The 24,426-nt window shown below is 39.6% G+C and overlaps 1 protein-coding gene across 1 annotated transcript in view; it reads left to right on the top strand.

Moving 5' to 3' along the window:
- The window catches only part of RAD51B (RAD51 paralog B), a 407,317-nt gene that overhangs the window by 249,419 nt on the left and 133,472 nt on the right, over nucleotides 1-24,426 (top strand). The gene's annotated exons all lie outside the window — the stretch shown is intronic.

Here is a 24,426-nt window from a genome sequence, read left to right as displayed (position 1 = left end):
GGGGATGTTTTGGGGGGGGGGGGGGCACAGTGAGTGTGCTTTGCTTTTCAGGCATGGCCAGTCCTCCAGTGCCTCCCTATGTTAGGATGGGCTTATCTGAGTCACAGGACCTAGCACTGGCCTGTTGGCACAGACATACATGTTCCTTGAGCTTTTAGTGCATTTCATGTTGTGGAGATGAAGGGTAATCCTTAAAGTGCTGCCCTGCGCAGGGATTTTGGGGCAGGAGTAGGAGGCTAGTCCTTTGACTGCCATGCTTGTTTTGCTGTCGTCCTTCCCACTCTTTGTGCCTAATTTCAGCTGTGACTGTTAGGACAGGGAGCACTCTATCTTCTGCAGCTACTGCTTGCAAGTGGAAGCTTGCTGCCTGCACCAGCAAGCTTAACTTTAAGTATGGTACCAATTTTCCAGAAGTATGCCTGGAAAAAGGAAAATGCTTACCCTTTTCACTAAGAGACTTCATGCTTTTGAGTGAAATATAGTAGCAATTTTGACTGCAATCTTCACCTCTTAATTTAAAAAAACTGTGAAAAACTAGGAGGCAAGACATTTGGAGTCTGATTGAGGGAATAACTTTTTTTTGTTTTTAAGAACATCATAACCCATGATTTCATCTGTCCCTTGGGATATCTGTGGTTATAATCTCATTTGGCTTTGTCTATTCTGTTTTCGCATTGATGTAACTCCTTCCAAAGGCTGTGACCCTCAGTCCTAATGTTATTGATTTTCTGCCCATTAGAGAGCTGTCAGAAAAATTGCTATCCAAAATTTGTACCATCTTCCTCCTATAGCATTATTACCCATGTGTGTTCAAATTGGTGCTCCTGGTTTTACTGCCCCAACACAAGGTTTCTCGCTTTTAGGTTGCAGTCTTTAGAGCCAAAGGAGAGGAAGCCATCCTGTTTTAATCTGCTCATTACAAGTAAAATTATAATGATTGCACTTCTGTTCCTGTGAGTAGTGGGCACGGTGAAGCAGCGGTAGTCCTCTGGACTCTCAGGTAGCAGGTTAAGTGTGTCAAATGCAGGTAGAAAAGGCATCTTCTGGACTCTCTTCTAAAGACCATGCACAGTTGTATAGAAACATGCTCTTACTGCTGCTGCTCTTAGAAGTTCTCTATGTTCTGCTTCTTATTCTGGTCTGTAACGAGTTCTCCTTTTTCTACATGTGTGTGCAAAATACAAAGCTGTTCACAGATTTCCTGGATCGCTTTGGAGGTACATGAGAGGTGGAGTTGGCAAAAGGAAAAGGGCAGAAACTGGGCTCTGTGCTACTTCATGATGCACAAAGTTGGCTAAAAACGATTAAGAACATTCCTCTGGTGGTGGAAAGAGGGAGCAGTTTTCCTAAAGAACATTTGGATATTAAATGTAGTTTTTCCCTGATTTTGTTTGAGAAGTAATAGATCGCAAGTGTATGAAATATTGGTTTTAACCCTTTAAAATTCCATTATAAAAAATATATTATGATATGCTTTAAAAGAAGCAGAATTTTACTCTGTTCCTAACTGGGTTTATCAGATGCATTACCTTGCTTGCATGTGAAGCTGTGGGCTCATTCTGTTTTAGTTAAGCAGAAGAACTGTAACTACAGTGAAGAAAAACAACCTTAAAGTAAATGTTAGTATATAGTATTGAAAGCAAAGTAATTTGAAACAGAAGTGTGATATAAATAGTGATATGTCTGTGAAGTCCATGAATGAAATGGGATATGTCCATGATGTCTTGTAAGTATTCTCCTGTTGCTGGTATCTGTGTCCTTTTTTTTAGATAAATTCTCTTTTCTTAAAGTCATAGAAATCTTTCAGCTAGACATGCACTTTCCAGTTAGAGGAAGGCATCTAGAATTACCCTACCTGTAGCAGCATTGTATTGATTAAATTACTATCGTTTTACACACATATGTTCTTTTATAATTGCTTTATACCCACTTTCAGAAATGAATTGTGAATAAAGGTGCCTCAGTTCTTGAGATGCCATTTCAGTCATCGTAAGGTGGTTCTGCCAGGAGGTGTTGGATATCAATGCTTTGAAAATCAGCACTTTTTAAGGAAGCTTAACTTGGAGGTCCAAAAATTCCCAAGTCAGTAATCACTTTTACAAATTCTCATATTACTGTGTTTAAAAAAAAAAAAAGCCTATGATTATCTGTGTAGTCTTGGTTTTAAAGTGAAATTCTGCCCCAGGAAATTAATGAAAGCACACAGTTGTTCTGGAGATTTGGGTGAAAAGTAGTGCAAAAACAAGTTTTCCCTGCTTTTCACAATCTGTAACCCTGCAGAATCATTACTCTTCAAGGAATAACCTGTGTTTTGTTCTGAGTTGCACAGCAGACACAAATTTTTCTTTCAAAAGCTAGAATTCATTCTTTCTTCATTTGACCTCCTGAAGATGTTCCTCCTCGCTCTACTTTCTCTTCTTTCCCTGGAGGAGCTGGGGCAGTAGTGACAGTCTGAGGGATCTTCCCTTACATCTAACTTCCATGGTAGTAGAGCCACCGTGCTAATCCTCACTGGGAAATCCTACCCATCAAGACAGAAAGCACCTCTTGAGATGCACTGGGCCATGAAGCCCATGGGTGGTATTCTTCAAAATGTGAAGTGATAATGTAATCCTTAAGGAGAATTCAAGCAAGCAGTTTCCCAGAACCATAGTATCTTCTGGACAGGCCAGGCCACTGGGCTGCTAGATGCTTGTTCTTAGTCATGCAGTATTCATTTCTGGGAAAGCTCGGGGACATAGTCTCTGTTCCTGAAGTTTTGGGGAACGCCAGGGTAGGCAGGTGGCAGAACAAGTATGCAACAAACATAGGGAAATTAAGCATAGAATTCCTACACAGGATTTTTTTTATGTATTAAGTAAAAGATTCCTTCATTTTCTTTGTCCAGCAGACATTTTTTTCAGCCGACTATCCCTTTTTCTACCCCACCCTCTGTATGCCTGGTGAACATGAATAAGACAGCAGCCAATTCAGCAAATAATGTAATTTCTGGGACATCCTGCCTGCCTTAAAATCAATCAGGTTTGCTTTATTGCTTGGGTAGGAACAGATTTCTGAACAAACAGATGAACTTTCCTCTTTTGCCCCCTTCTAGAAGCCAGTGTTCTGGTTTCTGTTTCCTCCAGGACAGAAGCAATGCCACTAGGGCAGGGCAGAAGGAAATTTCCAGTCTTCATTTTAATTCATTATGCCACCAAGACCCACAAGCATGAATAACAGTAGTAGTCTTTTAACTGCTGAAGTGGGACTGAGCTGCATGACTTCCACAGCGGCATGGTGGCATAAGAGCTTGGGAGAATGCGGGAGAAGTTAATTGTTTCGCACAAATGGGTTCATAAAGAGAATTTTCTATTATCTTTATGGATACTGATACTTGGTTCTCCCTAAGCACTCTTGTAAGTAGTTAACCATGACATTTGTTTTCCTGAAATCCATACATAAATGTGCAGACCCTTTGAGTTTGGGCCAAAACCAACAGGGCTGCACTAGAAACTGTCAGACTCCTCAGTTACCCCTATATGTATAATTATCCTTTCCTGAACTGGAGTCAGCAGGCTTGAAGGTTACTGTTTTCATGTGTGCTCAGCTGTCTTGGGTGGACAGCATGGTAGGGTTTAATTTGTTGACATGCTATATTTAACATTTTATTCTTGTCTGTTGGAGACAGGGTGCTGGATTAAGTGAGACACTGGCCAGATCTGGTATGGCAGCTTCTATGGGCCTGGTTTATTTTATAGTTTTCAAGGGATTTGTGAGACTCATAGTATTGTGTTAATGTCTATAAGGTGTTTCGAAATTCTCACGTGGAAAGTGCACATAGAAGTGTTATTTTATAACAAATCAGTGTTTTCCTGTGGTATTTTCAAGAAAGAGCATTTAGAATCATAGAATCATTTAGGTTGGAAGGGACCTTTAAGATCATTGAGTCCAACCATTAACCTACCACTGCCAAGTCCACCACGAAACCATGTCCCTAAGCACCACATCTACATGTCTTTTAAATACCTCCAGGGACGGTGACTCCACCACTTCCCTGGGCAGCCTGTTCCAATGCTTGACAACCCTTTCGGCGAAGAATTTTTTCCTAATAGCCAATCTAAACCTCCCCTAGCACAACTCAAGGCCATTTCCTCTCATCCTATCACTTGTTACTTGGGAGAAGAGACCTACACCCACCTCGCTACAACCTCCTTTCAGGTAGTTGTAGAGAGCGATAAGGTCTCCCCTCAGCCTCCGTTTCTCCAGGCTGAACAACCCCAGTTCCCTCAGCCGCTCCTCATAGGGCTTGTGCTCTAGACCCTCCACCAGCTTCGTTGCCCTTCTCTGGACATGCTCCAGCCACGAGCAGCCAGTTTCTCCAGGAAAATGCTGTGGGAAATGGTGTCAAAGGCTTTACTAAAGTCCAGGTAAACAACATCCACAGCCTTTCCCTCATCCACTAGGCGGGTCACCTTGTCACAGAAGGAGATCAGGTCAGTCAGGCAGGACCTGCCTTTCACAAACCCCTGCTGACTGGGCCTGATCCCCTGGTTGCCCTGTACGTGCCGTGTGATGGCACTCGGGATGATCTGCTCCATAACCTTCCCTGGCACCCAGGTCAGGCTGACAGGCCTGCAGTTCCCCGGATCCTCCTTCCAGCCCTCCTGTAGGTGGGCGTCACATTAGCTAATTCCCAGTCAACTGGGACCTCCCTGGTTAGCCAGGACTGCTGATAAATGACTGAAAGTGGCTTGTAGCACTTCCACCAGCTCCCTCAGCACCCTTGGGTGGATCCCATCCAGCCCCATAGACTTGCGCGTGTGTAAGTGGTGTAGCAGGTCACTAGCCATTTCCCCTTGGACTGTGGGGGTTTCGTTCTGCTCCCTGTCCCTGTCTTCCAGCTCAGGGGCTGGGTACCCAGAAAACAACTGGTGTTAGGATTGAGATACGAGCTGGAGCTTTCAAGCCATGCCATGTGAGCTGTTGTTTAGCAATTTTCCTGCTTCAGGTAAAGTGTTTCAAATGCATATGGTGACTCATTCTTAAAAAACAAAACAAAAAACCCTTCTCTCATTCAGACTAATGCCAGACATAACTTTTATTGTGTCCTTGGTTACAGACCAGCTGTTTTGTTTTGCTCTGCTTACTATCATATGAATAAGCCCTGAATAAGCATTCCAAAATTGCGACGGTGAAGTAACCATGGTACTCACTGGCGTGGGGAAGGGCTGGGAGAGACCCAAGGGGAGTGGGGATGAAGTTTTACGTTTATGTGACTTGCTAAGGCCAACTGCCATGATTCTTCACCTTAAATTTGTTATAATTTTAGTGAAGCAGTAATTGTACAGATGTTTGGCTGTAACTCTACCAGTCATTGAGAAAATATATTAAAAATAGAAATAATGTAACTTGTTGCAGTCATGAGGATTTCAGAGCATAAGTGAGACCAGATCTGTATCTCCCTGTAAAACGTTGAAGGTAGTTATATGGACTCTGTAGCTGTTGGATAGCTGTCTTGTTTTAAAGATAACACCAGGTGAGGTTTTCATTCATAAAAAAGGGAAGCAAATAAACCACAGAAAATAAAACAATCTCAGACAAAGTGAGTAAGCTGTGGAGAAGAAACATACACCAAGTACTACTATCTGTGGTTAACACTTTCTAAATTTTGCCTTAATAATCTGGAGGATAGCAAGTACAGTAATGAAGTTTGGCAATGGCATCCAAATGTTATGTGTTGAAACATAATGGAAGATTGTAGCCTCATACCATAAAGGGTTCTAATTACTTTGATGAGATGGTAATATTTGCTGGGGACAAAGAAGAGGCAATGAAATGTAATCAGACAGAACATATACTGAAATCACTCTGAGATGGAGGGAATAAGGCCTGATACAAATAAAATACAAACAGCATAGGTGTGTTTTTTCTTCTATTAACTTTGTAGCAGTTATAGCTACCTACTAAAGCAAATGAAGAAGAAGAAAATGCAATGAAAAAAAGATATTTTTAATCGTCTTAAACATAGTTTAGGAGTCGGATGAGGCAGATGGAGATGGCCACTAGTGTTGAGAAATGTAGGCAAAAAGCTTTTCACCTACTTTGGTGGGAGCAGAGGAGAAGCTAGTTCAGTCTATGACAGTGGGGCAAGAAAGAGCCCATAGAGAACTGGGCAGTGAAATCAGTGTTTGGCCAAAGGAGGTGACTGAGGATGTGTGAAGGTTGCCCATCGTTATGTGTGAGGCGAGAAGTGTTGCTCTTTACATTGTCTTCTGCTGAGCTAGAATTTGGGGATACTCAGAAGAAGAAATCCCAGTACCTGAAACAAGTACAGAAGAAAGCTCTGCATGTGGCTTTTTAGCAGTATTTAGACAAATGAAGTGCCATTCAGCAGCTGCGATCCGTGTCAGGAAAACCTGTCTTTATATGCTACATGAATCATGTACATTGTACAGTAATGCAGATTATGTACCTAGTACAATACTTTTTTTTTCAAGTGTTTAGACGTGAGAAAATCTGCAGATGGTAGTGGATAATGAGGTCCAGTAAGCAGTGATAGAAAAGGGATGTGGCTATTGGGTTGTTTTAAAATGGAAGTAGTGTTAAGTGTGTATCTGTTCTAAGCCATCTTATTATATAATGTGCTTATCGTATGGAAAATCAGCTCTGTGAAAACAGGAAGAGTTTTTTTTAATTTTTTTTTTTTTAAGATAAGAATGATAGTATGGAATCATGCAACGGATAGGAAAATTTGCAGGAAAGTAGAATTATTTTCAGGTGAGATTAATTTTTTATAGTTCTCCATTATGGAGTATGCTGCTTTTGAAGAAATAGCTGTGGAAAGACTGCAGGAGCACGTATTTGAATTCTGTAAACTCTTCCTTTTAAAGAAATGTTTTTTTCTAGGATACACAGTTTACTTCAGAGACTTCTGCCTCACCTCTGCTATTGTTTGAATGTTTTGAATCAAGACACAATGAAAGGTTGTTAGGGCCTCGAATTTCCATGCATGTGTACAAACCACATCCTTTAAAATACACAAAGAAGAAGCTTATGGGTTTTTTTCTGATTAAAAAGGCTCTAGACTGATAACCCTTATGACAGAAAGCTTTTGCTTATCCATAGATCATATACAAGCATAAATGGCAATATGAACTTGAGTTACATGTGAACAGGATGAAACTGGACACAGTGCACAACTGTAGCATAAACAGATGATTATCGACACAGTATGACACTGACTTAATCCAGCAAAAGTGCCAAATGAAAGGATGCCATAAAAACAGAGAAGGTTCATTAACAAGTATTTGAAGCTCAAACATCACTAGGTCACTTACTTTCCCGACTTGTGTGTTTGTTCATGTCTGTGTTTGCAGTAAGCTTCCTTCTTAATGGACTTGTGGAAAATGGTCATACAATATAAACATCACCGTAGCCCTGTCTACATTAAATGGGACTGGATTTATGGCCCTCTCCTCTTAACAGGACACTTTTATATAGAGAAAAAAGTTTCCATCCTTCTTGAATAAGAATTCATTTACTCAGGTGCTTATATAACACTAATCAGTTTGTTATCTAAGAATCTAAACAGAAATTAAAGGACCCTAGATAAAAGTGGAAAAGAACAAAAGAGAACCTTTAAATAGTTCATCTTTTTCTCTGTCCTTTTTTTAATAAGCATTGCAAGTTTTCTTAATGAAAATTATTCTGATGTTAGATTGACAAAATATAGCAGCAGCTGTGCAAACTTCAAACTCATAGATCCGTAGTTCAAAGCATCCTAAACAGATAAGCAGGAACATCTTTGAGGCAGAGAGGCAAACTCAGTCATTAAGTTATACCAAGTCTTCCTACTGAGGCTGGTGGCAGAGGTGGGTACTTTCTGTTAGGTATCTTTGACTGATAGGCCAGTCAGCTCTCAGAAGAGACTCCTCTTTGGTTGCTGCTATCCTACACCGATTACAAGTTAACCATATCATATTATTGTTGTATTTTTGAATTACTATGCAAGCATTTGCTGACTGATCTCTGCAATGCCCCATGCCAAGTGCTCATAACTGAGGAAACCAAGTCAGAAGTAAGTAACTGGCCAGAGTAAATCCTTTGCAGCTGGGAGCAAAGCTGGAATCTCTTCACTGCCACTTTCGTGCCACTAAGCTTGATCTTGCTCAACCTTTCTGTTTCAGGCACTTATAAAGTTTTTGTACCTCCTTGTACTATGTAGTTCCTCAGCTGTGAAGGAACTCCTTCTGCTTCCCTCTCCAATTTTCTCTGTAGATTAACTCACCTGCTGAACTGGTTTTGACTGTGGTCACTGACTACTCTCCTGAATCTCTCTCCTTAGCATGCCATAAACTTTTCTTCATCAATGTTTACCATTAATAGAAGGTTAATGAAACTGAGACTCTGGCTTGAGCTTTATGGCAAAACTCTCTCTCTGCTTCCTTGTTTCCAGTTTCTGTTGATACCATAGCTGATTTTTCTAAGCCTCAGCTCTAGAAATCACCTTGCATTCCTACATCTCTCCTCTTTGCAGACATCAAAACTGTTCCAAGTTGCAAGTTCCCAACAAAGCGAGTAGCTAGCACTTAAATTTTTAGACTATTAGAATGCTTGCCCAGCTTCTTATCTTCTGTATTGGTTAATGCAACATCTTCATTTCTAGTATTATCAACCCCATATTTTTTTTCCTCTTCCAAACTTACCATAGAAAATAGAATTGTTACTTTGGTGACACCTACTTAGTCACAGTGACATTATTGTTTTAATTTTTATATATTTTCTCAGTTCTGTAACTGGGAAAATTGCCTTTTGCCTTGGTCTAATTGATAATTGTGAACCTTCATGTTAATCAGATAGCAAATTCTCAGAAACTGGGGCTATGTCTCCTGTTCTTTATTGGGAGCCACTTAAGGGTCAGGATAGGAGGGGTAAGATTACTATAACAAAATCTGCTCTGAATATAAAACAGAGAACTTCAGCCTGTGACGCTGTTAAGCCAACGCCCTTTACACTGTATTTACAATTCACTAAAACAGCATAAAAATGGGTGAGAGAAAGAACCAGATATGACTTTCAGGCTCTGGACTGATTTGTCTGAAGAATGCTCTGTTTGTAAGCTTAAGCCCCTTTGCAGAGAGGGAATGAATACAAATTCCCATCCTGTTTATACAGAATCACTTTTCTGATTTTGATCGGACTTCAGTGTGAGTTTTCCCCTCAAAACAGAGTGGAATTAACCTAGAGCAGATTGTCTCATCAATATCTGAAGTTTCATTGCTCCTAACATCAGAGTGACAATGACCAAAGTTGTTTATCCTTGGAATGCCTTGGCAAATTCCCCTGCCTCCTGTTTTCTACCAGATCCTCTTTTTTTTTTTTTTTTTTCGTAACTGAAAACAAGCTAACTAACATGCCCAACTCAAATTTAAGTGTTTATTATTCAGAAAAGTTCTGCTAAGTCTGTCTTGGAATATAGTATACTTAAAGCTTAAAGGCATTCTTAATAGTGAAAAAGATCAAAGTATCATTATGAAGGAACTGGACAACCTTAATTAGTGAAAATATAGTGGAATATAAGATTGATCATAGAAATAATCTGTAAAATAATATTGGGCATTACAAATTAGTTTCTGCTTTACATAAGGAGCGTACAAGCTCGAAGTGAAGCTAATACTGGAGTGGTTTAGTTTATCACAGAAAAACTAATTCAACAGTGTAATGCAATCATGAAAAGGGTCTGTGCTATCCTAGAATAGGTCAGGCAAGGCATTTTCAAAGGAAAGAGAAAAGTGTTTGTACCTTTGAGGAAAGGCACTGGGGAAATCTCTGAAATACTGTATATGGCCTGGACATTTGTGTTCCCACTACTTTCTTCTCTCTTCTCTTTATACTTACTTTCTTCTCAGGTGAGGTCTGTGCTAGATGGAATATATTTATTGACATAGCAACAAGTTTGAGCTGTCACTGGTAGAAAAACGCCTCAGATAAAGTTTTAAAACCAGATAAACTTTGACATATTGACTTCAGTGGGCAAAATGCATCACATCTGTGAAAACGTAGGGATCAGACATGATCCCCATGTTCAGGCTTTACAACTTTTATGATGCTCTAAACATATTAAGGAAGAATCATCTCAGGAGTTTGTATATCTAGGATATTATACTTTCAACTTGAATTTTTGCTTGTTTTATTAATCTAATGTCATTGAACTGTTCTAGATTGACAACATATGAGAATGACAGCCAGTGAGTGGCGATCAAAATCTGCTGTACAGATGTGTGTTTTCTTTGGTTCAGCCTTATCAGTATATCTACCCTGGGTAGGATCAATTAATCTAGGGGGGGTTGCTCTACGTAGACTTTTTGATCTTTGATCTCTGTAATTCCTGTCTATGGTATAAGTGCTCTTAGCTGTGATCTAAAAACAGGCTGAAAAAGAAGAAACCCTGTTAACTGCTTAGAAAATGAATACAGACTACTGACCCACTTTAAGGAATAAAAACAATTTTTACATACCACTGCCTGAGATGGACTGCACCTTAAAATGGAGGGGGTTTTGATGGTCTCCAATGTTGGTGCCCTGTTGGGAGCTGCCTGGTCAACTTTATCACATCTACCCATCATATTGCATCAAGAAGATAATAAATAATTTTCACAATATTACCTTCCCCTGGGCTGATTGTTGTAACTGTTGGAAAAATATGATGGGATTTGAGGACACTTGCTCAATCAGGAATGGAAAGGATGCGTCCAGGAGATGGTAGTGTATAATACCCACATTGTGGAAACATTGGAAGATTCTTGTGACTAAAAGGTAAAAAGCAATATAAATAGCTACCTGAGCCATCCTGCTTCCAGCTCTCACATGTAGTACTTATGCTGTACTTCAATTAGGAAGAGGTATGTCCTCTAGATACATATTAACAGAAAGGAGTAAATTTCTCAATCCATGTTGAAGTTCAGTGTTTCTGACAGACATGACTGATGGATAACTTCAACTTTTCAGATACTGGTGGGAAGTACTGTAAAGTGCAGCTTAGTTAATGAATGGCTTCTTGCTTGAATATTCATATTGGAGCAACACTAAATTGGAAATAGCTAACCAGGTCACTTCTCAATAAATGCCACTATGTCATCAAAAAAAGCAACAGACCTAGATTGCAGTGTAATGCGTGAGGCACTACTGAGGTTGTTCTCCACTGGAAAGAGCTCATTTGATTTTTCTTGGGTTTGCAAAGCCCTTTCACATTTGTGTCACAGTGATGGTTCATGGTCTCCCTTATCAGTCATTTACTACAAGTGAGCCCTGAGTCTCTGGCAGAAGTTCTTGCACTAGTCCTGAGTGAACAATCAACCTTGGCTTTTTCTGCCATTTGGCTTAATTTGGCTGTGCAGATGTGTCTGCAGTTCAGGGTGTTTACATGCTCCACAACAGTGAACTGGAAGCTATGGAGTTTAGGTTGCGAAGACACCTGAGTTGGCCTCGTACAGAGCTGACAGTGGTCCAGGAGGTTTGGCTTGGAGTCTGAGCCAATAAAGCCTTATCAGGCCTGAGCCAGCACTGCTGTTTTACTCAGCAAATTGATGTTTCTGGTCCAAATTGTGTGTTTGTTCTTCACTGTATGTCAGTGAAGTTCTTTCTCTTATTGTCACTATTTATTTATCTATTTAATAATAATATAAAACTCTGTACCCATAGTCATCTCAAGCTACAGATGGAAAGTCACCTAATCCCCTCTTAACTTGTGTTCATGTTTCCAGGTGGATGTGGTACATCTCTTACCAAAAACAAGAGGAAACTACTTTTTTCTCCTTTTTTCATACATTTTGTCTTACTTCTTACTTGTGATCTTATAATGGCCATCTCAGTCTTCATTTGAAATAACTGAGCAGGCTGAAAAAAGAAAATAAAAGTGTAAATTAGCACAAAAAAATTCAAGGAGTTTCTTACTCATATAAATTAATTGGTATTAAATATAGAAAAAAAAGCCAAGCAACTTCCTGTAAGAAATGTAATAAAGGTTGCCATTTGTGTGCCGTTGCAGAAAAGAAGAGGTTGAGAGGTCTTTTTCATCAATTTTTTTTCCTACAGTTGGGCATTTTCTTTGCTATGGCTACGTTTTTGTCCTTTGAACATAATAACTTTTCAAAAGTTCACACATAGTTAAGATCCCTAATGCATATAGACCAATCTGAATTTCTTAAGCATAACCCACATGCAAGAGAATATCCAAGAGCCATAAATGCTACTCCCAATAATTTTGTGAAAAGAATGACCATTATGTCTGATCTTTGCTTCTGTTTCTTCTCCAACATAAAAAGGTTTGTTAACCTGCTGATTGTTATTTGGGGCATGTTGTCATCAAAAATTTCAGATCTGGTGGGTTATAAAGCAATGTTTCAGGTCCTAAAGGGCTGCCCAGCCTTTGTGCATCTATGCCACGCACTGGAACAAGCATGTTTGCCATTACCTGGTGTGGATTGGTGGGGATCAGCTACCCTCTAGAAATGTAAAGGAAGTCTCCTGAAACATTTGTTTGTTAGGGGAGAGTTTTTCTAGGACTCTTATTCAACATTTGTACATTCAGTAATACAGATGATGTTTATAAGGCCATTAAGCTTTCTTTGAACACATTGTTTTCCACTTCCTTGGTAAAATCTCTCCCAATAATGTTCTTGCTAGAGAAAATCTGAGTCTTGTAGAAAGATTGAAATTAAATTTTAAATTAAATCTATCACCTTTTCTCAACACCTGTAAAGCATGACAGTACTCCAAAAGCATGCACATTGCATCTGTATGTATTAGCTCATGGATCTGTTAGCTTTTTTTTTTTCCTTGTCCTTGTTATGTGATGCCCAGTGTACTCTAAAATATACTCTACTGAGGCTTTACCTAAGATACTGTTGCTGTCTCTCTCATGGGAATTCAGCAGTGTTGTGTTAGCTTGTCTCCAAGGACTTTAGGTTTAGGAACAGAAGGAAGTGAATACACAAAAAAACTTGGAAAGTGGTTTTGTTTGCTTCATGTCAAAAGCATTTTGCAGCCACTAGTGTGGGTGAAGAATATTTATGCTGTGGTCTAGGACTTGGTTGAATCCCAATCTTTTTGGCCCAAGTCGGAGAAATTAAGATGATGGCTTTACATCAAGGAAGTATGAAGGACACTGTTGTTTTTACTGATGTCCAAAACCAATGAATGCAGGATGGGGAGAGCACACTTGTGATGCTCTTTTACAGTGGCTTAATTTTCTTCCAATTTATAAACAATAATGTTAAGCTTTTTTTGTCATTTAGAAAGCCAAAAGAAAGTGAAAGAAGGAATGAGTATTGGCTAACTAAAGATTTGAGACACATTAGAAACAGGCATTGGGGTTGAATTTGCAGTGGATACTTTTTTATCTGTAGAACATAAATATGTTGCTAAAACTATCATAAAGAAGGTTCATAGAGATCTGAAGAATAAATCATGATGGCAATGCATATGCTAATTAAATACTTAAGAATGTATATTCCTTGTGTTGTGCTGGTGAATTACACCAAGCTGATCTACTCCATGCAATGATGAGGGCTGGATGCTGTTTGGATCCCTACCTCTGCAGTCATGTGGGCAGAGAGGCCAGCGCCATCTCTGTCGGAGCGTGTGGGTCTGTGGAGGAGAAAATGCGCAGCTGCTGGGCGTCTGTGCTGTCTTCCCCACTGGTCCCGTCTCTTCCAGGCAAGTCTGGCAGGCTGGGTGGAAGCAGCTGTGTATTCTGAGAAGAACTGCTCTGGTGCTATTGTACTGGTACTCCCTTAGGAGTCCTTCCCGATTCGGGATGCGTGATCCCGGGATAAGGCAGTGTTCCAGTATGTGTCGTAAATAAGAATTGTATCCTTCAGCCCTTTTCTTCTTTCCAGAACCAAAGTCAAATGGAACTGTATGGAAGGCTCTGAAAAGCTACATAAACTTTGTTTTCTGTTCTTCTCACTACCAGTGTGCTACAAGTCTGATGAGTGACCACAAGCTGCCGCACAGGAGAATTCCCTTAGGAGGCTGTGTTTATGCTACCCAACAACTTTATCCAGCCACAGCACCATCCTCAGATCCCTTTTCTTGGTACTGTTTCATTGTGGTAGCCAGGACATGCTGGCTGGCTAGCCTCTTTCCTGCTTAGTAAAAGCTACAAGCATTTTCTCCTGAATTACCCTTCACATTGGACAATTACCAGGGCTTTGGGCCTCAAAAGTATTATAACATAGGAAATCATCATGGCCAAGCTCTTGTGAAGTTTCCTGGCCTCTAGAGGACTCTCCATCGGGAAAATTAGGAGAGACTCGGAAACAGAAAAGACAACAAAATCCATTTTGCAAAATAAGGAATAAGGCACGTGGCAGGGAGACAGAAAGCACTTCTGGGAAGAGGAATTTCACAGGGTCTGGTGTTACATGAGCAGAAGGGAGCTGACTGGCCCTGCATACCCCATATTTCACACTGGGGAACTTGCACCAGAAGTCTGGCTTAAGTAGAAGTATACTGGAGGCAGCCTGTTTTTGTGCAGTTCCCTGGCCAGGTTGCTGCAGTTCAGACACAGTTTGGATAAACATCTGGGATTGCATTTTCTTTTCCAATTAAACTTGAAGTCACCCAATGTTTGCCTAGGCAGTGCAGTTCCCTGCCACTGAAGTTATTGTTAAGTTACATACATTCGGCAGGAAAAGGCACTCTGGATTAGAGGGTTCAGGGGTCTGCTCACACTCTAGGAGAGGACAGCTAAGCAAAAGCAGCATTTTGTTGCATTTGGCCTATTGCATTCAGGACAGTCGTTGCTCTGGAGCACATCAGGGCAGTTCACCTTGGAAAGTTTTGCTTTTGTTGTCTGTGATTGATACTCATTTGAGGTTTTGATGGTTTCCTTCCACTGAAGTTATGTTTACTCAGTCCAAGGATATTCAGAGCTCCTCATTATAGTGCCTGAAACTAAAACCATGTCTGAATGGCAGTACGTATTACATGCTGAGCTCTCTCACTTGAAATCCAATGTTTGGCACACCGCAAGGACTGGAACAATTTACAGACTGGTCATCTGTTGCTAGCAACTGCCTGGATAGGCACAGCCAAAACACGTGCCTTTGTTCTGGTCTTATGTGAGGGGAAGGAATTGACCCCGCTAAGCATTTGAGAAAACAGATAGCAGATCTGTTGCTTATTGATCCTTCTGCTGTACTCTCTGGGTAGGGGAAAGCAGGGTATCTCTGGAGCTGTGCCTACCTGGCAGAAAATTAATACAGTGAAGTTGCTACAGATGTCTATCTCCATGCCTGATTTTGGACTGAAGAAAAGGAATACTACATAATTTTCATATAATTGCCTGATAAAACAGTGGCAAAGTTAGGAAGAAAACTCATGAATCCTGATTCCCAGGTCCTGGCATTGTGCACTATGAAAAAGTCCTTTATATATGTATTGCTTTTTAGAAGCAAGTTCTGAAGCCAGCTGACTATAGCAGGGCTAGAGATTTGGAGAGTGTCCTCTTTCCTGGACTTGTCCACTGTCCTGTTTCTCCTCTATTCTTAAAAGACTCTTGGTTTTCATTTCTGTCTCCTCCTTTTGTTTGTTTTCCTTCCATTTCTTTCCTTTGCAAGTATTGAATGTCTCCTCTGGGAGTAAGCCTAGCCACATGTGCGTGCAGTGATGGTTTATTTTTATTGGAGTCATTGCCTGTGACTGTTATTCATTACTATAGGAAGAACTGCACTAACAAACTGCTCTGAGAGGGTTTTTTTTTCTGTTGTAAAAAGTCCTGTTTTGTCAATAGGCATTGAAATCATCTACTGCCATCACTAAGACATTGAGAGTTTGGAGCTTGGACACTGGTACTGCCTCCTGAATGTCCTGTTGTGTCTGGTGTTGCAAAGCAGAGTCGCAGCTTCTCTCAGCTTCCTTGCATGTTGTCTCATTAGGTCAGCTTTTCAACTATCTGTCCACTTCTCTGCTACCTAAGCAACTCAGTTGGCCTCTGCTTGGGGAAGAATTTGCGGTTGCACAAAGCTAGTGCAGTTGCTGACACTGACTACTGTTATAGCCTCCTAATAGAGTACAGACAGAACACCGCCAGACAAGGCCTGCCTGGGATGAAATGGCTGATTCAGAAAAGGCAAGTCAAAAGTAGTATAAAATGCTTTTATCTCACTTGCACTTCTAGTCTTGACATTGGATAAGTAATCAACAGCCGTATTTTCTTACCTTTATTTTCAAGTTATCACACATTTCTGTGTCACCGTGGGCAAGACCACCATCTACCATCTCTAAGGTCATGTAAGAAATTCCTGGTGCTTCTTTAAGATGAATCTGTAGCATAAATAATAAAATTATTGGTAGTTACATTAGAAGCATATGCTTAGCATAAATGTAAGTCAGAGCTTAGAGAGGTAAGCAGCCTAAATAATTACACATAAGAAGTACAGCAATGTAAAATCAATGAATATTAATTTACCACTTCTGAAGTCGGAGTGGAGCACAGTGAGGAAAGGTGAGTGATCTGCCTAGGCTTACCCAAAAGAAGATAGGACCTTACCCTAAAAGTTAGTGCTAGGATAAAACAAACAGGCAAGAAGTGATTTATCTGAGATTTGGCTAATATTGCATAGGTTCATGATTTCTAGAGATTTGTTTTAAATATTTCAGAATCTCTGCTTCCCACTAACACTGACTGTTAAAATCAAAGGTAATCTGTCAGAATTTGGCTGAGAAGGTTTGATCTCTTTGATATTAATTACATTTTTTAATATAAGTATCATGCTGTTATTTCAGGATTGAGATTTCTTTGAATTCTTTATCCCATTCTGAATCCATCTCATGTTTTCCCTCAGGCTTTTGAAGGCTTTTCCTTCATTAGTTTTCTTACTCAAATTAGTGTCCACTGTTGCTGTTTCCCCTGGAAAACTGTCTCAAATGCATCTGCATTTCTCTCTCCCTCCCTTTTTCTTAAGATAAGAGACAGGGACTTCTTAGCTTTGCAGTTTTAGCAGTGTTTTTTAATACATGGAATTTGTATGCATTGCACTAAAAGAAAATAAACAGATGTGCTGCTACAGTTTGGGGGGTGAGGCAACAGCAGGATGGTCAGCTGCCTTTTGAGTCTGTTCATTTTGGTGTTGTTTCCAGATGTGTGCTAATGGACATTTTTAGAATGTACACACAAACTCTGCTTGCCTACTTTTTTTCACTAATTGGTTGGGATTTATGGAATGCCTCTCATAAAATGTCTCTAGCTGCCATTGTTGCTTTTCTATAAAGTAGTAGAAAGGAAACTCATTCCTAAACAGTTTCATCTGGACAGGATTTTCTTGTGGGGGAAGGAGATACAATCCATTTAAATTGCTCTATAAAGACTTTTATTGAGTTGAGGCCCATTAACCTGGCCTTGATGAAAGCCTTTTCAAACAACTGGACTTAGGGAACCACATCTCTCAGGTACTGTGCATGGCACAAATGAAATTATAGTTTCCTGAGAAATCATGTTAATCAATATTGTGGGTTTTTTTATTTTTTTTTTTTTTTTACATGTACAAAAGTGGTAGGGACTCCACATCTACTCCCAGTAGTGGGGCACGTTTGTATCCCCACCTGTCATTGTTTGCCCTCTAGTGCTCAAGGCATCTTAAGCTTTCCCTGTGTCAATCCACCAAGTTTGGTTTTACCAGGGAGAATATATGTGTGGGGTCTAGATGATTAGGAAGGCTGAAGGATGACTGCATAGTTCTCTTTTCCCTCAACCTGTGCGTTTTCCCTCTTTATTCCCAATCATTGCACAGCCTGCCCAGCCTGTAGCCTTTTCTACTGACAACAAGTGTACAGGTGCAGACAGTACTGCTCAGGTGGCTGAGCTTCCTTCTGCTTGAAAGGGGAAAATCTGTGCATAAAGAGCTTTTCCTTGCAACAGGATTTGGAAGAAGATACAAAGCAGGAGATAGTCATCTCCATAAGAAAACACAAGTCCATGATAAAGTTAAACAAACTCTACAGTGATTTGCTTGTGAAGGCAATGTGCTTTGATAATTTGGTACTGATATCAGCTATATGATCTTTAAGAACGTATTTAATTTCTGAACTTCAAATGTGTAATGGGGTTATTTTTTTCCCCACTCGTATAAAGCCTTTTTTAAACCTACAGATTAAGTACCATATACAAGCAAAATGTTGTTATCCCAAAAATCATGTGCGGTGGGAGATCAGTAAATTGTTTATAGGTATATCCTGCAAGCTTAGTAAGTGATTGCAGGATACCTAAACTACATTTTTTTCACTAGAACACTGGAAACATACTAGGGTCACTTTGTGTTTCTGCAACAGGGAGCAGTTGTCTCCGAAGGTAAATCAGAACCTGTTGCAAGACTGAAGCCTTAGAGAGCTCTAAGGTCTAACGAGCACTAGTGCTTGGTGAGGCCTGGCAGAAAGCACAACCATTTTTTCTCCTACCTTGTAAGAAGCCATCCCATTGACCTGAAGGATGCTTCAGTGTGAAGAGGGAGCAGGGAACAACTGGTATACTGCTGTGTGAAGCCTGGATGCCACTGCGGTGTTAGTGCCTGTTAGGGGACTCTTGGTTGTCTCCTTGGGCACCTTTCTAGTGGGCTGAAGGCAACATGACCTGTGGGACTGGGAAAGAGAGCTGGCCCTGGGAACTGGGTCACAGCTTCTGCTCAAAAATAAATGATCTGCAGAATAAGGACTGCCACTTTAGTTTCTAGAATATATCAAATTCCTGCACATAGGGCCCAAGAAGAACCAGGAGGGCAGAAAAAACAGTTATGAGGTCTGCTGGGATATCTGATGCAAAATCAACTTTGTTGTTTTCCTTACTGGCTTTTTCCTGGGCTCTGTTGCAGCTGAAAAAACAACCCTGCTAATCTACAATAAGAAGGGAAATTCTGGCATGAAGATAGTCCACCCAGACAATTTGGCACAATTAGAGGAAAGATTTGTTTAGCTTAGCACTGATTTTATTACTACGTGAGTCTAACTGAACCTTGAGAGAGCGTCTTTTCCCTGTTGAATGACACTGTCGATGGTGTAAGTTTCCTCCTCAATTCTCAGCTATGCTCTTCCAAGCAAATGTGGTGTAACTGAAGAGTTCTCCTGAAATGCACTATTAGCAACGATTGCTTACTGCAATAGGGCAACAATATGAATTAGCAAAAAATCCCAGCAAGCTAGCGTTGTTTCAGTAAGGGCAGCAAGCGTAGTGAGAGCCAGACTCCTTTCACAGATCTCACGTATTTGGTCAGTAGATCTGAATTCCAAAATATGTATTGGCTGTAAATGTGGGTTTGTTATTCTTTCAGTCCTTAGTGCGTGTATACGCATTTTGTCAGTACAAAAGATGAGATAAGGTAAATCTAGCAGAAAGGGAAATCTAAGGAAAAAACTTAGAACAAAATTAAAAGAGAAGAATCTGTTCACTGATAAGAAGAAGCTGATATAGTTTAAAAGAGGCGTTAAATGGTTTCACTCAAGTTCCTCAGTCATTGCTAAGAACCAGTTTCTTGTAATAGTCTCAGTAAAAAAATGGGGAAGAAACTGGATGTCTTTCCAGTCTAAATGGAAATGATGTATTAAATGTTAATACAGCTGTTTTTCTCAAATATTTCATTGAAATATCTTAGTCCACTACTTTTGTTAAAATCATTAGCTTTCCATTATGAAATCTTTTTTTTTTTTACCATGTGAGAGCTCATAGGTCAATCAAAATCATCATCTTATTTCACTGTTTGGTAGTTTATCATCCTAGCATTTTGATAACTAATTTGATATAAGACTCTTTCCCCTTCATCATCTTTACTTTTTTTTGGCAGGAGACTGGCTTGATTTCTGGTTATCAGAATACTTCTGAAAGTCCATCCAATACATTTTCCAATTTATCACTTTCCTTGCTATTGACAGGGGATGTTGTCCCAATAATTAGTATTTTCTGCTGGGCTTCTGCAGTCAATTTCTGTGATTTATCTCTTCCATAAAGCTTATAAACAATAAACTGTATTGTTAAAAATGCTTTCACTAATTAAAAACCAAACTTTAACATACAATTTTTCTGCTGTCATTATCAATTTTCTCTAAGCCTTTTGTTTCTCAACTGCTCTGCCTGTCTCCCATTCGTCTTCCTTTATCTAATCTAATGACATCTATTCAGTTTCTATTCACTTTTCATCAAGGTGATATATCTCCTCTTCCACAGTACCTTTGTGTCCTTAACATGCCTCATGGCAGAAATCATTTTTCAGTTGCTTAATGTTTATTCCACATTGTTGTCAAATAATAAATAATTACCACAAACCTCCTGACAGGGAAATGTGATGCTAGAAAGGAAAGAAAGGAAACTAAGATTTCACCAATTTGTAAAGGTAGGACTTTGCAAAACTTAAAATAGCTTTGATTTTTACTCCTCTCATCCATCTCTATAATTCACACTTTAGTAAGACAGCAGTGTAAGAATAACTGCATCTGGATTTTATGTTCCATTCCAGAAGCTCATGGATAGCTCATGGATAGCATTCCAAAAGCATCGTGGATAGGATGAATTAGAAAGACTCAGTACTGTTTCATCATTTTTCTATGTCTATTTTCTATTCATTTCACTATTGAAAAAATATTTTTTGTAATCTAAATGCCTGTTAACTTCTTTAGACTATTATTTACCATTACTGTTTACTCATCTCAGAACATGTAGTCCTTTTGGTGCAACTTTGCACTGAAGTGTCAACAGGAAAAAAAACTCTGGTGAGGCCTGGATTTCACCTTTGAGTCCCTAATTAAATAGTGGTTATCATAAAAGGTGTGTCTTTCACTTATCTGGTTAGGAAACAAAGCAATAAATTCCTTTACATACATCAAGAACATTAGTGGAGTTGTATTTTCTTTTCTTTTCCTGCAGCAAAAAAGGATTGGAGGAAATCTTTTATGTTGGACTGAAAATTTAGGTTCTTAATCTTAAGTTTGGGAAAGTAAGATTGTGGAAAGGTTCCTGTTTCAGCTTGTTAATAAAGAATTCTGATTCAGGTCCAGGTTCAGATAATAAACCTTTCTGTACTCTCTCCAGTTTTTGGCCAGGACTGATTTAGAATTGGAACAAGACATATGTTAAATATGTGTGAGTTTAGAAATGCCTGTTCTGCCTGAGCTGTCTGCTTCTGAGTTATTCTGGAAGATCCCTTGTGTTCTCAATATCCTCAAGTGGCTGCTTGGAATCTTAGGGAGAGGAGCAGATGATCACCAGAAGATAAAGATGAGAAGACTTTAAATTATAAATTCTGTATTTGAAAACCAGCAATTTCTTCTTGGTTTATTGACCACAAAGATCCTTAGCTGCATATGGACCGTCAAGGGACATTGTTAGTATGTGTTATTCCAACTCTGTCAGTTCTATCAGCATAAAAGATTAGTTGGCAGGGCTTCAATGCGTCTCAGGATGCCCATAGGACTTGAAGAGACTGCATAGGTCATGGAGTGCATCGCAGGCACTGCTTCGTATCCCTTTCATAAATATCTTAATCTGAATCCTAAAAGCAAAGATTTTTTTTTTAGCCTTGCCTCTTTGAGTTGAAGGCTATTCCAGAATCTCACTTTACTGATGGTTATAAACTTCAAAATGTCCAGCCAAAATGTCTTTGTGGCTGCACGTTTGTTCTTGTGCCAGTGTTGTCAGTTTAAGAAGCTCTTCTCTTTCTTCCTGCTCCATTCTCTCATTTCCACTCTCGCCATTCACTTACATTGTCATATAGATAACTGTCAGCCTTCATTTTTGCTAGACACATTGAGCTAATTTTTTCTAGTGGCCTCTCAGACGCACACTTCATTCTCCTCACCAGCATACAGCTCATCTCTTGCAGTTTGAGTTCATGAGTGACCTGTACTGTACATGGTATTCCAGATTAAAGCTTACTGGTGGCTTGTACAGAAACACTGGTGTCTCCCTGGTTTTGCCAGGTGTATGTGGTGGTCAGTGTGCTGTACAATTGGATCTGCTGTTGTCCGGGCTACATCACCTTGTGGGTCAGTGTATCTTGTGAGGTACTCATATATCTGGGAAGTGTTTTCTTTTCAATAACTGACGGTTTCTCCTTTTGTCTTACAGCTTCTGTGCTTATCCTTGTTTTCTTCATTATCAGTTCCTATTTAGTAGTGTTAAAAACTTTACAGAGATCCAGATAGATGAGGTCCAATTTACTTCAGATTTCTAAAAAATTCAAAGGATGATGTCAGGTATGCCTGGCATGATATCCATGTTTCATTCTGTCTCATTTTCCAAGTCTTTAGTTATTTTTCCCTTCAAAATTTCTTCTAAAGCTCTGCATGATACTGAAATCAGATTACAGACCTCAACTCACCAGTTTACATTATTTTTCTCTTGCCTTTGAGGACTATGTTTGCTGCTTCTCAGTTAGGTTACATCATCTTCATTCTCATAGATGTATGACAAATACTCACTATCAATCAGACCTAAATTCACATGCTGATTCTTACAATGTTTTTTTGACAGAGATTATCTATTTTCTACTGAATGCACTAAGCTCCTGGAGTTTTCTTTCCACTCAGTTGTTATTTCTGTATCTATATGATATAGATAATTCCCATTATCTGCTTTCTCCTCCTCTTCAGCATCATCTTGCTTGTTGAACACTGATTATTTCTTCACTCATGTCTAGAATATATTTAACCACTATCCTAATGTCATTTCATTATAACTCCAATTTTTATTTTTGTTTTGATATTGTTAATAATCTTGGCCTCCAAAACATAATTTTGTTTTTTTGATATGTATTTCCTTCTATGTTTTATAAGTTCCTTGTGCATACATAAGAACCTGCTCTGTGTTGGCTATTCCAACCACAGGATGGTTGCAATGACCTTTACAGTTTTTTCTCTTTGGTTGAAACACAAATCTAATAAATATGTATTTACTTTTTAAAAAAAGTTATGTTAATGTAGAGTTTGGTGTTATAAAAAAGAACTCTATGTACTCTATCTGGTAGTGAAATGTGCAATCATACTTTAAAGGTTATTTTTCTCAGTAAGCAAACAATCAAAGTAAAGCAATACCTTTGCATATTCTGAACTGTTCCCGTTTCACTAAAAAGGAAGCTAATTCTGAGCCTCAGATGTAACTGTGCAGCAGCAGCCTTTTAGAGGGGTCCTGTGATATGCTGCTGAAAGGATGTGATTTATTATATTTTTTCATTGCTATACTTAGTTATACACATATTGTAACTGCATAAAAATGCAGTAATAGAATGTACATAGGGTTATTTGAATGTCCATCCATTTGCACGTACAGCTGTGCCTAGTGCACATGCATATATAGGTTAGTATTTATGTGCATATTACAGCACAGAATGCCAAAAATTTGACCTTAGACATCAGATTTGTAACTGTTTCACTTCAGGCCTTTCTGATTAAACATCCAGCTGTTGTGGGAGACTCTGTAGCTGAAGTTTTCAGATTTTCCACCCCATCCTCTCCCTCATGTTCTCAGAGCTGAGGGAGTATGCGAAGCACCAGGAGGCACTCTGCTTGCCTCCTGGCAGAGTTCCCCCTCCTGCCACGTCGGTGGGAAGTGCTGGCTCTGGGGATAATAACGGACAAGGGAATTCGGGTTTTGTCAAGGTGCGTCATGGACATGGGATGTGACATGCCCCTCCTTTCTCCAGAAGGTCATTCCAGAGAGAATGGTAACTAACATGGAAGAGGGGAAAGTGCTACCACAGCAGTTTTCCTACTTGGAGTGTTCACAAAGGTTGTATCGCATCCTGAGGCGGGTTTGCCAGCTTCATGTGACTGAAAGGAAAATGCTGACATTTGGACTGGTCTGATGTTCTCCGGCTGTATTTGTGGTCTTTATGTGCCTGCCTTTATTTTTTACTGTCTGAAGAAGAAGGGAGACTATGTTTGGTTTAAATTCTGAAAACCATAAAAATGTTAGCTGGCTGTGGGTTATAATGGTTATGTTTGAAGAACCAGATACGAGGATTTTGTTTCTTCAGCCTATATCAGAATCAGATGAGAGAGAGTTGCAAGACACCTAAGCATGGTCCTGTCCGCACCTACCTACTGTACAGACACCCTTAGCATTTAAAGTGCTACAGAAAAGTCACACGAGCCTCGATTCTGCAGCAGAATTTGCTGCCAAATCCTCTGGTTATGTAAGGACACTGCAGAGCTCAAACTTCTGGTGCTTGACATTGTTAATCTTACACTTAGGAATAAATGTCCTAGTCCTGCATGTCTATTAAGTGATTCAATACTGTCTGACTTTTCAGTGAAATGTGAGCAGTTTTGGTGAGCATGAACTTCCTTGTTTTTCTGTAGTCTCTCTTGGCTTTTATAAAACCTGCTTACTGTTTCCCTGCTGATCGTTAGGCACCACCAACCGAAATTCATATGCAGTGACCCTTATGAGTGCTTGAATGTTTG

This window comes from Haliaeetus leucocephalus, unplaced genomic scaffold (assembly GCF_000737465.1).
Source record: "Haliaeetus leucocephalus isolate CR32 unplaced genomic scaffold, Haliaeetus_leucocephalus-4.0 Scaffold417, whole genome shotgun sequence".
Lineage (NCBI taxonomy): Eukaryota > Metazoa > Chordata > Aves > Accipitriformes > Accipitridae > Haliaeetus > Haliaeetus leucocephalus.
Note: the sequence above shows the minus strand (reverse complement) of the source record. Positions and strands in the feature narration are given on the sequence as shown.